Source organism: Notamacropus eugenii, chromosome 4 (genome assembly GCF_028372415.1).
Source record: "Notamacropus eugenii isolate mMacEug1 chromosome 4, mMacEug1.pri_v2, whole genome shotgun sequence".
Taxonomy (NCBI): Eukaryota; Metazoa; Chordata; class Mammalia; order Diprotodontia; family Macropodidae; genus Notamacropus; species Notamacropus eugenii.
Window position 1 is genome coordinate 199154337 of NC_092875.1, and position 14934 is coordinate 199169270.

General features: G+C 36.9%; 1 protein-coding gene across 6 annotated transcripts in view; it reads left to right on the plus strand.

Moving 5' to 3' along the window:
* The window catches only part of CARMIL1 (capping protein regulator and myosin 1 linker 1), a 396768-nt gene that overhangs the window by 34639 nt on the left and 347195 nt on the right, over nt 1-14934 (plus strand). The window lies entirely within an intron of this gene.

Genomic DNA, 14934 nt, shown 5'->3' on the forward strand with positions numbered 1-14934 from the left:
TCAATTCTGTTTATTCATATAGGGACAAGTAATATTACCAAAGGAGACCTAAAAACACTGTTAGAATTATAAAATCCTAGATAAGAAACTAAAGACTTAGAGTGCTCAGGTGTTTTTATTACTGCTGCTTATTGAAGGTAGTGAACTCAGAAGAGAGAAAAATTTGGGAAGTGAGTTGTAGGCTCATACAATAGTGACTAAGAACAGAATTACACTGTAGTTTAAAATATAGATAGGATTTGTTTTTTAAATGCACTTAACAAGGGCTCATAGACAGTTGCTGGAGTCTTGTGAATCTAGTCAAAAGGGGATTTAATTTGTAAAGGAAGGATCAAGAACTGCTCACATAACTACCAAAACTCTTAGTACAACATAGGAAGAAAACAGAAGATAATGTTCAAGAAGAGAGAGGAAAATAAAACCCCTGGCTTCAGAATTCCATATAAAAATGCTCAAAGTGTGGATAATGAGTAGAGAAAACTAGCGATCTTAATATAAAGAAGTAAATTTACTTTTGACTTGGTGGAATGGGATTTCTATCTTCAATATAGTTTTAGAAAAGCATGGAGTACTTAACTTACAAGGAACAAATAACATTGTATGTTATGGTATATTTATGCTAGGAATTCTAATAATTTTAATTCTTGGATTTCCTGATGGCCAGCAATAAATGAATTAAAAAATATTGATTAAGCTAAATGATTGATTTATTAGTTAAACTATTTTCAGGATAAGTTGAAAGTAATTAAGAGGGATGGCATGAGAATTAAGAGGGGCTGTGAAAGATTTCCAGTAAAAGATGGGGTTTTAGTTGGGATTTAAAGGAAGCTAAGGGTATGTGGACCTGAGAAAAGAAAGCTTTCCAGGCTTGGGGAACAACCAGAGAAAATGTTTGGAGATGGAGTATCTTGTTTTTGGAATAGCCAGGAGGTCAGTGTCTCTGGATCAAAGAATACGTGGAAAGGTATGAAGTGTAAGAAGATTGGCAGGGTAGGAGGGGGCTAGGTTATGAAGGGCTTTGAATGCCAGACCATTTTGCATTTGCTTCTGGAGGCAATAGGGAGCCACTGGAATTTGTTGAAGAGGGGTGTGACATGATTGAACCTATGTTTTAGGAAAATCACTTTATTGACTGAATAGGGGATTGATTGGAGTAGGAAGAAACCTAAGTCAGGCAGTACCAGCAGGATGTTAACATTGATGAGGGTCTTCACTAGAGTTGTGGTAGTGTCAGTGGAGAGGGAGACATGTTCAAGAGGTATGTTAGAGGTGAAATCAACACACCTTGGCAACAGCTTCAATATGGGGGTGGGGTGAGAGTGAGGAGTTCAGGGTGATTCCTAGGTTGTGAGCCTGAGTGAGAGAATGGTGTTGCCTTTAACAGTAATAGGGAAAAGTAATAAGGAACATTAATCAATACATCAATACAGAGAAAGACGACTGTATTGTGGTAATATACTAGAGCACTTTAGCAGATGGAGGATTTGGATGAGGAGTTTGGGAAGCAGAGTCAAAACCTTAAAAGGAAGCATAATGTTGTTGTGAAGGGTGACTTCAACTATTCTGACATGTTGGATGTCTCTTTCCTAGAAACAGAGGAAGTGATAAATTGTTGACTTGCCTTACTGATAATTTCATCCTTCAAAAGATAGAAGTAATAAGGCAAATTGCCATTCTTAACCTTATTTTGACCACAAAGGAAGAAGTGATGCTGAAGTAGAAACTGACCAGTAAAAATGTTAGGGGGTAGTGATGACTCCATCACAGAATTTGTAGTAAAGGAGAGGATATCTTACCTTTTGTGAAAGCAGATTTCAAAAGGTTTGGAGAAAGGCTCTGGGGCCTAATGTTTTGAAGGGGAAATCAGATTAGGAGAGATGGTAAATTCTCAAGAGTGAAAACCTGAAGACACAAGCAGAAATAATTCTGGTGAGGAGAAAAAAATCAGTCCTCATAGAGACCAATGTACAGGCATAGGAAGTCATCAACAGATTTTTTAAAGTGAAGTTTGAAAGATAGAACTGAGGATGAATACAAAAGAGGAACATGAAGCTTACAACGAGCTGAGGTTAGTGAAGAATGCTAAATGGAAAAATTTCCCTTTAGTTGTCCTTATGTTAGAGTTGAGAGGAGAATCAAAGATTATATCAGTGATATCAATTATAATCAATGATAAGAGATAATAGTGAGAAGGCTGAATTATTCAGATCTTACTTTGGTCATATTTTATCATCAGAGGAGAATGATCTTTAGGCTTTGGGAATGATAGAATAAAATAATTGTCAGGTCATTAGAAACTCAAGGTAAATGAGGAGATGATCAGGCTCTAGGTGGTTACCCACAATGAGTCTTTGGCTGAGACAAATTACATCCTAAGTTAGATGTGATCAAATATAAAAATCCTCTCGCTTTCAAAACCCTTTTAGAATCACTTCCCCTCCTACTTTTGAAGTCTTCTTATACCCAATATCCTCAACATATTCTGTAATTGAGTGACACTGGCCTCCAAACGTAATGCTCCATCTCTTGTTTCTGGACATTTTCACTGGCTATCCTCCATGTTCTCTCCCTATTCATTTCCACCTCCTCACTTCTCTGGCTTTCTTCAAATCTAGTGAAATTCTTACCTTCTATAGGAAAAATTTCCTGATCATTCAGATTCGTGCCTTCCTTCTTTTGGTTATCTTCAATTTATCCTGTATATATCTTTTTTGTACATAGTTTGCATGCTGTTGCCCCTCATTACACTGTGAGATCCTTAAGAGCATGGATACTTCCCCACCCCTCTCCCCATTTCTTTGTATCCTCAGCACTTAGCATGATACCTAGCACAGAGGTGTTTAATAAATGTGTGTTGATTGACTGCTTGCTAAGTTCCCATCAGTGATCTTTGATCATAGAGAATGGAAGAGGTGCTATAGGCTTGGAAAAGGGCGAATACTATTTTAGTTTTCTTGAAAAGGAAGAGAATGGAGTATGCCAAATACAAATCATTAAGCTTCACTAAAATTCCAGGAAAAATAATAGAGCATAGTATTACAGGAATGATTTGTGAGTACTTAAAAGAGAAACAGCAATTACTAAAAGCCAATATTGCTTCATCAAGAACAGGTCATGTCAGACTAACCTAATATCCTTTTCTGACAGTTCCTTGACTGATAGACCAGATGGTGCTGTAGATAGAGTATGTTTGGATTTCCAAAAGGCATATTTGACATATTTCCTCATGTAATGTTTTTCTGTAAAAGATGCAGTATTAGCTGTGGTTATGATGGTATAGTTAGGTGCATTTGAAACTGGTAGAATGACTGGATCCAAAGAGTAGTCATGAAAGATTTGATATTAACTTGAAGTGGAGATATTTAATGGAGTGCCTCAGAAATCTGTCCTTGGCCTTGCGCTGTTCAGTAATTTTTCTTAGGGACATAAAGGTATAAATTGTATGCTTATCATATTTGGACATGCCAGGAAGCTGGAAAGGAGAGCTTGCATGTTCAGTGATAGAGCCAGGTTCCAAAAATTCCAAACTATTGAGATGTAATAGACCAAGTCAAAGAGAATGAAATTTAATATGGAGGGAATAGTAAAATGTATATTTATGTAATATAGTTTAGATTGCACTGAGAGGCAATCTAGTGTCCAGAACCATGGAGCTAACTGCTCTGTGCTATGCCCTGGTCTGACTTCATCAGGAGTACTGTGTTGAGTTCTGGATACCTTGTGTTCAGTAATGACAGAGACAAGTGGGAACATATCCACAGGAGGATGACCAGGGTAATGGGAGAATTGGGATTCATTATCTTGAGTCATCCTTTGCTTTGCCCCATGCAGCTGATTAGTTGCCAAATCTTCCTCCACAACATTTTTTTGTGTCTGTTTCTTTCTTTACTCACACAGCCCCAACTCTAGTTCATACCTTCATGTCACCTTTTGCCTGTGCTTCTTCAATCACCTCTGAATTGTTCTCCTCAAAGTTTTTCTGCCTTTTTGATCCATCCTCCACCCAATTTCTAAAGTAATCTTTCTGAAGTACAATTTTCATCATGTTAATCTTAACTCTGCTTAATAGATCCCAATGACACCTTACTTCTAGGTTTAAATAGAAACCATACTGTTTGACATTTAAATTCCTTCAGAACCTGGTTGAACCTACCTTTCCAGGCTTATTATACTTTACTCCTCTTCACCTACTCTTCAGTCCAGTCAAACAGGCTTTGTCATCCCTCCCACACAACCTTTTGCTTCCTATCTCTATACCTTTGCATAGGCTTTCCTCTCATCTTGAATTGAATCCCTCCTCACCTTCACTTTTCAGAATTCCTGTTGTTTTTTTTAATTTATGAAATAAAACAAGCATTTCCATAACATGGCATAATAAAAAAAGATGATTGCACATGAAACTGCAAGTCTTTTATGTACTGGTTACTATTCCTCTTATATATATAACAATTATCTTGTAAATTTCCTTTTTTTCCTCCCCTCCCCCCACCTTAGGGATGACTACCATTAAATACATATGTGTAAAATTGTTTTCTCAATACTTCTATTTATCACTTTCTCCAGATACAAATAGCATCTTCATATGTCCTTTATTTTTGTTTTTATAATAGTCAAAATGTCTTAGTTCAAATATTATTTAAAACAGTATTGCTGTTAGTATATACAATGTTCTCGTGGTTCTGCTCACTTTGCTCTTCACCATTTCATTCAAGTCTTTCCATGCCTTTCTAAGATCATTGAACTCATCATTTCTTATAGCACAGTAGTATTCCATCACAACCATACGCCTAGGTTCTTTCAACATTGAGCTCAGATGCCACTTGCTACATATCCTTTACCTTATTTTCCCTGCTCCAACAGTTGTCAGTGCCTCCCCTTCCCCTGATGTCTACATATGTTTTGTCTATATTTGTCTCTATAATGTATGTATCTTTATACATAATGTAAAAATGTCTACAGTGTATATATTTTTCTTTTTCCCCAATATAAATAATACAAACTCCATGAGAGCAGAGTCAGTTTCATTTTTCAGTTTGTCTTACTAGCACTTGGCCCAATCCTCGTTACATAGTAGCAGCTTAATAAATGCTTGTTGATTGATTGATTGAGGCTTAGAGACCATCCTAGTAGTTCAGGCTGGGGAACTGGGGATATTTGCTTTGAAGGAGGCTTCAAGGGAATTTGAAAGCTATCATTGGGTGTTTGGAAGTTTATCATGTAAAAGGGAAGTTAGATAAACTTGTTCTGCTAAGTTCAGGCTTCCTATTTATTAATAAAAAACTTCCTAAAAGAGCTGTCTGAAATTAAAGTGGGTTGCTTAGAAGGAAGAAGTAGTTTTCCCTTTATTGAAGGTCTTCAAGAAGAATGAAGATATCTATTTGTTGGGAGATCACGTAGAAAGTCTTTTTGGTCAGTTATGGCTTAAAGCAACTGACCACAAAAGGTGCTTATAGCTCTTGGATTCTGTGATAAGAAATCCTTTTCTACTAACCTAAATGTTAGCATGATCCTACTGTATCCCGGTGGCAAAGGTTTTATTAAGAGGTGTTTTCTCTCGATAATCTGTATTGGTGCCCCGTGAGCTTTGTTTATGTTTGCATTTTACAGACTTTATAATTTTGTAGAGATTTGAAATTAGGCAGTTTGACTCTGCATTCAGAGAACTGGGATTTTTATTTATATATTGCATTGTTGTTGTTGTGTTTGTCCTTTGTTCTCAAAGAGGACCATGACATCAAGGCGATGACATGACTTGCACTTGACTTTGATTTGAGTGAAGCAGGGCTGTGGAAGGTCACCAGTCTCACTTTCTCCTCCAGAGCCATCTGGGTTCAGTGGCCTGATATTCATCAGGACGACTGGAGATGGCCCAAATGCAGTGTGAGACCCTGGGCCTTTTATCACATTCTCACTTTGAGGAAGATACACCCATTCAATGAATAGACTTTTTTAAGTGGTTACTCAAGGGATAGCCCCTTTAATTAAACAAAAAATCAAACTGGGAGGGGAAGACCCCCAGGATTTCTGGGTTGAAGAGAACTATTCAGTTACTATTTAGTAAGGGCGGAAGGTACTATTTCAAATACATGTGGCCTGCTTTGGTGGGATGATTCGCCTGCATTTCTGAGTCTCCATTGTGAATGACTTTTCCTGTTCATTACTATGTTGGGGATTTAAGATGTTTTATATACATTTCAGTCTTTCTTTTTAAAGCAGGATGCAATGATAAAGAAAGAGCCATAGTGTTGGAAAAGTTTCAAGACCCAGGGGCTTTGGAATTAAAAAACATAAACAAAGAATCTGGGCTAAAATAACTTTACTTGGCCCATTTCTATAACTGGATTATTGGTATGAGGGTCCTGTACCTTTCTTACTGAATTCTTGTCAGAGTCAGAGAGAAGGAGAGCTTTAATTATTTTGAGACAAAGGTGTAACATCACTTAAAGTAATTTAAGGCCTCTGCTTCAGTGATGTTTTAAAGAGTGGAAGCCCCAAAGCTTCTGCAGGTGATCTGTGGTTTACCTTGTAATATTAATGTTTGTAATGTAATATTTATGCTTTCCATAATTTTAGTGTTTTGATGTTGATTTTCATTTTAATGATGAGTGCATAATGGATTTGGTCCACATAAATTCTCTTGGCTAGCAGTAGTGATTACAGAGTTATAAAAGTTGACTGCTTTGATTGATTGAACAAGTATTTGTCAAGCACTTATGATTGGATTTGAATTTTCTCTTTTTATCATACAGTTCTAGGTCTTTGAGCTGTGATTAAGGTGGCTTAAAAAACCCCTCAAGTTTTTAGTTTTAATTTTTATGCACGCTCATGATTTCCATCACCTTCATTTCCAAATACGTTCTTCCCCTCTTCCTTGTCCAGAGAGCTATATCCTTTGTAACAAAGCATAAAAAAAGGAAAGGCGTGAGGGGAAGCAGTTTAGCAAAACAAACCAACACAATAGTGTCTATGGAATTATATACAGTATTTCACATCTGCAGTCCTTACTTATGCAAAGAAAGTAAGGAAGTTCATTTTCTCTCTCTTTTCTTGACTTTTTTTCTTTAACAGTTGGAAAGGGCTGATATGTAATTTTCATCCCTGATCCCTGCTCACAATGGTCACAAGAAAAGTTATATTTGCCTCTTATTAGCAGGTTTTAATGTATGAGCTCCTGAATGTATGGACCTCCAAGTGTTATTTTAATTTTTTTCATTTTAAAAACATGAAATAATGAAGTGGAAGACTATTCTCTTACTCTTGGGTTGGAATGGATTGAAATTATGAAGACCAACACATTCATGAATATTTTGGTAGAACTCACATGATTCTCTCGACTAGGAGACTCATAGATTTTAGCTACTTTTGTGAAAACTCATCCTTGTTTTCACCAAGTTAAAGACGACATTTTGTAGAGTGGAACGAACATTCCTAGGTGATTTTTACACCCCACAGAGGGTTAGAGATGGAAGAGACCTTTGAAGTCATTTAGACCAACCCCCTTTATTTTACAGATGAGGAAACCAGTACTTAATGAGGTGAAGTAAGTTACCCAAGTACATTATAGGGCAAGCCAGTGATGAAGAGGGATAGAAACTGCTAGTAAGCATACAACTTCCCTCGCACCCAAACTTTTTGAAAGTTTCAAACCTACTTTTATATAACCATCTTCAGGCAAGTCAAATAACAGGATCACAGATCTGTAATTGGAAGGGACCTTAGATGCTATCTTGTCCAGCTCCATCATTTTGCTAATAAGGAAACTGATGTCTAGGGAGGGGAAATGACTTATCCAAGGAAATAAGGTAGTAAGTACCAGAAATGAGATTTCAGTCCAGATACCCTAACACCAGGGCCTGTGCTACTCTTCTTGAAACACACCACAATTTCTTTTTGGCTTTCAATTAGAATTCACAGAATTTTCTAATTAGAAGTTTTCCAGTTAATTTAAATGTCATTTTTAACAAGCTTTTTTATACTTCTCCCTCTAATGGCCACGAGTGAAGAAAGCTCTTCAAGTTATCAACTTCCAACCAGATAAAAGAGACATCAATTTGCTTATTTTGCCTCTAGAATACATAAGACCATATCTAAGCCCATCCCTACCCCCTACCCCAATGTCAGGCTTCATCTCCAGTGCTGTGTCCAGTCCTCACTTCTGTATTTTATAAGGCCTGTTGACAAACTATGACATCAAGGATAGTGAAGAGCCTGTAAATTGGACCTTCTGACAATCAGTTGAAAGAAACTGGTATATTAATTGATGAAACTTGGGGGGAGGAAGGAAAAATGATAGTAACTTTCATATACTTTCATATATTCATGGCAGAAGGATTAGATTTATTTGGCTTGGCTCTAGAGGGCAGAACTAGGATCTATTAGGAAATTTTGACCCAAAATAAGAAAAAACTTCCTAAAATAACAGTGGTCTGAAAATGGAATAGGCTTCTTTGAGGTTTGTGATTTTCCAAACTGAAAATCTTTAACCAAGGGCTGGATGTTTACTTTTTGGAAATGGTATAGATTGGATTCATGACTTAGGAATGGGTTATAATTAATGCTGTAAAGAGACAGTATAGCATAGTAGGGAAGAGAGATAGCATCAAGGCCAGGAAGACTTGGGTATCAGTCTTTCCTCTGACACCCTCTGGCTTTGTGATGCTGGTCAAGTCACTTAACCTCTCAGTGTTCCAGGCTACTCTTTAGGATCATAAATTGCAGAGAAGGTACCAACTTATAATGGTAGGAGTTCCCTGTATCAATGAAATCACAGATCAATCCAGTCCCTACTTCTGTTATAAATAAAGAATAGCCACAGCTCAGATTCCTTTTATTTCTGAATCGGTGGTTCTATTTTAGATCTTTATGAGAGAGTTTAAAAATGAGCATCATTAGTTAACAACTTAACAGAGAACATCTTCTTTAGAGATCTTTGGAAATAAGAATTGCTTTCATCTATCTGGGGTAGTTTAAATATGACCTTGCCTGAAACAGGTAACTTGGAAAAAAAAGTCTTTGCAGCAGGTTTCTATGATAAAAGTCTCATATCGAAGATATCTAAGAAACTGATTCAAATTACATGAATAAGAATTTTCTAATTCATAAATGTCCAAAGGATATGAGTGGATAGTTTTCAAAGGAAGAAATCTAAACTATCCACAATCACATGAAGAGATTATCCAAATTACTAATAATTAGAGAAATGCAAATTATACCAGCTCTAGGGTTCTAGCTCATACCTGTCATATTGGAAAAGATGGCAAATACAATTGTTGAAGGGTCTTCACAACAACAGGCACACCAATGATCTGTGGAACAGAGTTGTGGTGGAACTGTGAATTGGTCTAGCTCAAGGTGGGGAACCTGCAGCCTCAAGTGTGGCCCTTTGACTGAATCCAAACTTCACAGTACAAATGCCCTTAATAAAAGGATTTGTTCTATAAAACTTGGACTCAGTCAATAGGCCACAGTGCTCAAGGACCTAGTAGGCCACAGGTTTTCTACCACTGGTCTAGCTACTCTGGAAAGCAATTGAGAACTATGTCCAAAAAAGTCAATGAACTTCTTTTTTGACCTACTTATGTAATTATATTAAATTTATCACTTCAAAGAGATCAAAGAATGAGGAAACATACTCATGTCTACAAAAATATATATAGCAGACCATTTTTCAAGTAACAAAGAATTAGAAATTAAGGGGTTGGTTACCTAAAGGGGCCATTCCTTGAGCAATGACTTAAAGAAGCCTATTCATCGAACGGGTGTATCTCACTTAAAGTGAGAATGCGATAAGACCTTAGCCTGAAAGGGCCAGGGTCTCCCATTGCATCCTGGGCCTTCTCCAGCCATCCTGATGAATATCAGGCCACTGGATCCAGATAGCTCAGGAGAAGAAAGTGAGATTGTTGACCTTGCACAGCCCTCACTCACTGAAAGTCAACTGCAAGTCGTGTCATCATCTTGATGTCTTGGTCCCCTTTGAGAACGAAGGACAAACACAACTTATTTGTTGGGGAATGGGATAAACAAAAATATGTAAATATAATAGAATGTTATTGTACAAAAGAAATGATGAAATGGATGGTTTCAGAGAAATTTGGGAAGACTCATGAACTGATGCAGAATGAAATTAAACAGAACCAGGAAAACAATTTATATAGTAACAATATTATAAAGAAAAATTACTTTGAAAAACTTAAGAATTCTAAACATTGTGAAGACTAACTATGATTCCAGAGGAATGATAATGAAACAGGCTCTTGACAGAAGGATGACAGATTCCAGATGTGGACTGAGATATGACATGGCCAATTTGGATATTTGTTTTGTTTGATTATACATGTTTGTTATAAATATTTTGCTTTTCATTTCTTTTTTTAAATCCAATTCGGGGCAGATGGAAGATCAAGAGGGCAGAGAGAGACATAGGATAGAAAAATAAAAAATAAAAAGAGTCATTGAGGCATCTTTTTAAAAAATGCAGAGAAGAGAATAGAAAGAGGAGTGGAAAGATATTTAGACCATCAGGACAACTTTGAAAATTACAATTTAAATTTAGTAGTCTTAAAAAGAAAAGTAAATTATAAATGGTAGAAAGCTACAGTTTGGGTTACAGTCCTCTTTGCATTTTAATATGTGTGTGAAGATGTCTATTTCATTTGGTCTTTAAGTTCAGAACAAAAATAAGTTTAAAAAAATATGGCCCTTCCTGAAGACTGAAGGACTGGGGGAAAGATGTCAGAAGGATTGAGGAACTAAAAAAAGTCTCAAACTCCCTTTCATTAAAGTAATTTCCAAGGTTCTAAGTACCTCTTTTTTTTTTTTTTCCTCTGTCCCACCAGTGAGCAGATTTTCTCTTTGAAACTAGTCCATTCTAAGTGTTTGCATGGCTTCATCAGACTTGTTGATTCAAGTGTGCAGATTCCTAAGATAAGAGACCTAGATCTTTCCAGGGGTTAAATGATGAAGGATATGTTCAAATTTTGGCCTATTCCTGCTTATGATTTAAAAAATTTATAAAAGCTGGAATTTCTTCTGGGAAAAGAGCCAACACTCTTGCAAAATGTAGGCTACTAAAAACAAACAAAAAAACCCCCTCCATGAATAGTAGAATCTAACTATTTCCATGAGAGCCACACCCATAACAAATCTGGAATTTTAATACCTAACACATTTCTTTGAATAAACTCTTCAGTCAGAGATCTTCTCAATTAGCCATTCTCGTTGGTAGGGCACTATACTTTCTACTGAAAAGTTCTGTTCAGATTTTGAACCATTTCCTATTTTTTTGTTCAGTCTTAATATTGAAATGGCTTTTGTCAATATCACCTCCTTTTTGTACTCCCCTTCTCTTTCTGTCCTATGATATTTTACAAGACAATTATTGAAATAGTATCTAGTTCTTAGGGTGAATTGTATTATGAAAAGTAAGAGCTTGCAGAATAGCAAATTGGGTACCAGATCAGGCTCAGCCTGTGTTTCATATTTCCATTATGTGAGTCAGTGGAAAAAACAAGTGAGAGGAGAGGAAAAGAGAAAAAAAAAATCATTGTTCCCTTGTATTTGCCTAAAGCTGTTATTGGGGGCTGTCTCCTGTCATCCAGTCATCTTGCCACTTGACCCAGGTGGCTGCAGAGGAGAGGGTGAGGCTGGTGACTTTGCACAGCCCCCCTTACTTCAGTCCAATTCACTTGCAGGTCTTGGCATCACCTTCCTGATGTCATGATCGTCTTCAAGAAGGAAGGGAAAACAGCCTGTGAGTAGTAGGAGCTGCCCCACTGGGGGACCCAACTGGCCAGTTCAAGTTGAGCAACTTCCTTCCTTCCTTCCTTCCTTCCTTCCTTCCTTCCTTCCTTCCTTCCTTCCTTCCTTCCTTCCCTATTTTCCTCCTCTCCACCCTCTTTCTCTGCTGCCTTCCTTCTCTTCCTCTATTCACATGGGGTATCCTACCTATGGGTACTCTGCCCAAAGGAATATAAATTTTTATTCCTGAAACCCCACAAGATATCTTTACATGCTAGATTTTTTCTTAAGGATCATGACTTAAATCCATATAACTCTGGCTTTCACTGATTGGCCAACTCGAGGTCGCAGTGGGCTCTGATGGTTTGTTTAGAATGAGCGTAAATAGCAGTTGTTTCTGTTTTGTCCAGAAACCCTAAGGGTCTTTTTCTCTCAGAGATTTTTTTTTGACTAGGTAAAAAAGGCCATTTTTGGACTTATTTCTTACCTAGCCTTAAAAAGACTTAACTTAAAAAAGGCCAAGGTCTCCCATTAGAGACTATAGGGCATACAGAGCCATCTCCAGTTGTCCTGATCTATATCTTGCTACTAGACCCAGATAACTCCAGAGGACAGTAAGGCTGCCTTTGCACAGCCCTCCCTTTCTTAAATCCAATTCACTTGCAATTCATGGCATCACCTTCCTGTTTTTCTGAGAACGAAGGACAACCAACAACGGTTTGTTAACAACAACAGAGCTATTATTAAGCTTTTAATTTGATTTTTTTTCTCCTAGTGGATGACAGAGTGAGACTAATTTTGGTGCAGTCTCCCTAATTTAATTCTACTAGGCTGTGAAATCATGGCCAAAGATTTGAACTGGCCCAATACTTTCAGTACCCTAAGTAAGCATGGTAGGTTTAGAGCCATAATGTTATGTTGGTGGATGTACCTGTGGTCTATGTAAGAAAAAGCAAGCCACACTTAAACTTGAGGTAGGAGTGGCGTTTAGTTTTTCCAAAAAAAGGGGGGGAGTGGAAATTTTGATTTCCCCTATCATCTGTCTTCATAGGGTTACCCCATTAGAGTTGTTTTTCTTAGACTCTAAACAGGAAGAGCTATATCATGTGTTAGACATTTTGCAAAAATTCTGGCACACATTGACTAGAATTGCATCAGAGGTGTTTTCTTTCTTTCTTTGAATAACATTTGTCCCGGTGAAAAAGCACGTTATATCCCTTAGTATCAAGCTCCCCTTGAGATTGTTGGGGTAGGGGAGAGGGCCCTTGATGTGGTGGGAAGAATGGTTTGGGAAGATATTCAAATGGCTACTGCTCATGTATTCATAAAATACTAATATGGTAGTAGGGGACCATAGATAGAGTAATTCAAAGATCCTTAGATTTAGACCTGGGAGGGACTTTGGCTCATATGGCCCACCACCTTCATTTTATAGATGAGGAAACTGAGGCCCAGGAAAATTAATGATTTGTCCAAAGTTACTGAGGTACTAAGTAATAGGATTTGTACTTGAACCCAGTTCTCTTGACTCCAAAATTTAGCATTCTTTCCATTGTACTGTTGCCACTGAACCATGTAATTAAATTTCAATTTACAAATGAGGAAATCAAGACCTGGAAGAGCCAAGTGACTTAATAAAGCTAGTTTATGCAAGTCATGTAAGAAGCTGTAGGGCCAGCGTATGTGAATAACAGGGTACACCAATATTCCTAGCTTCTGGGAGGCAGCTTTATTTATTTGATATTAGAAGCTAGATCTTTTAAAAAAAATGATCTTTTGTTTCTACATCAACGTCATTTCACCTTGTTCCCCTGTCTTCCTGCCAGAGAGCCTTCTATTAGAACAAATAATGGAAAAGGAGAGGGAAAAAAAACTCTAGGAAAACTAATCATTACATCAGCTAGGACTGACATTATATTCCGTATTCAATACTGAATGCAGCACATAGTCCTGCAGAGACGGAAGGGGAGGTGAGCTCTCCTAGCTAACATGTCAGTTTTGATTTTGCATTTTTCTCTATTTACATTTTTGTATTCATAGTGTCTTGTTTTCCTCATTCTGCTTGCCTCACTTTGTATCAGTTCATATAAACCTTTGTTTCTTCCTATTCTTTACGTTAACTTTTCTTATGATAAAGTAATATTGCGTTACATTCATGGACCATAATTTGTTTGGTTATTCATGTAACACAAGTTGCTTAGCCATTCCCTAATTGATGGGAAGCCATTTCTTAAAAAAAATGAAACAATAGCAGAACTCTGAGGTGATAATTTCTTGAGCCTAAATTCTTGTGGTCTCCTCATTCTGAGGCTAATTATCCAAATTAGAAGGTTGGTCACTCATGTGAGTATTTTATTTCTCCTCTACCCTCAGGTTTCCTAGTGGTTTTGTTGTTGTTGTGTTGTCTTTTTAAAATGTTTTTCACCATTCATTAGTATTTCAGCACACTGTCTTGGCAAATGAAAGCAGGTAAAAAGTATGAGAAGCAATTAGCTTCTCCTTTGCCACACTGATAAAAGACCTGAATGAAAACTATTGGCTTTTTTTTAATGTTATATTCAATGATTTTTTTTATAATTGTTACCTATTATGAATTATAGTATGCAGTGGGTCAGGATGCTGACTGTAATTGGGGAAAGAGAATTCTTGGACCAGAGTTTAAAGAATCAAAAAGGAATTACGAGATTTGAGCATCTTTGTCTGCACTTTAAAATCAATAGGCATAGGTTATTATGAGGCAGGAACTACAATTACAACCTTGTTTTCATGGTTCATACATCTCTATATCTTGTTTGTATAGACTTTTCCTAGTAGGTTCTACACAGTTCTTTCTCTGTTAATTTATGGGTAGTACCACATGAATTTACAATCTATGCTAGCATGAGAGCTGGGGAGGGAGGGATAGTTAGGCACTCTAGACAAAGCTTGAAAAATCCTATCCCCATATATATGAAAATTGTGAGCCCTATGTGATATTTTTTGGTGAAGCACATGTGACCTCACAAAAAATTAATGCCACAGAGTTGAATTTTCTGGCATTAAAAATATTTGTATTTAAAAAAAATTAGAAATGTCTCTCACTATATCCCTCTGAGTGTTTATCCTAGAATATACTTAACTTTATCCATTTTGTCTCTTTTTGAGCAGACAAAAACTACTTGACATTGCCCTAACCAATGGTGTTTCATAATGTCA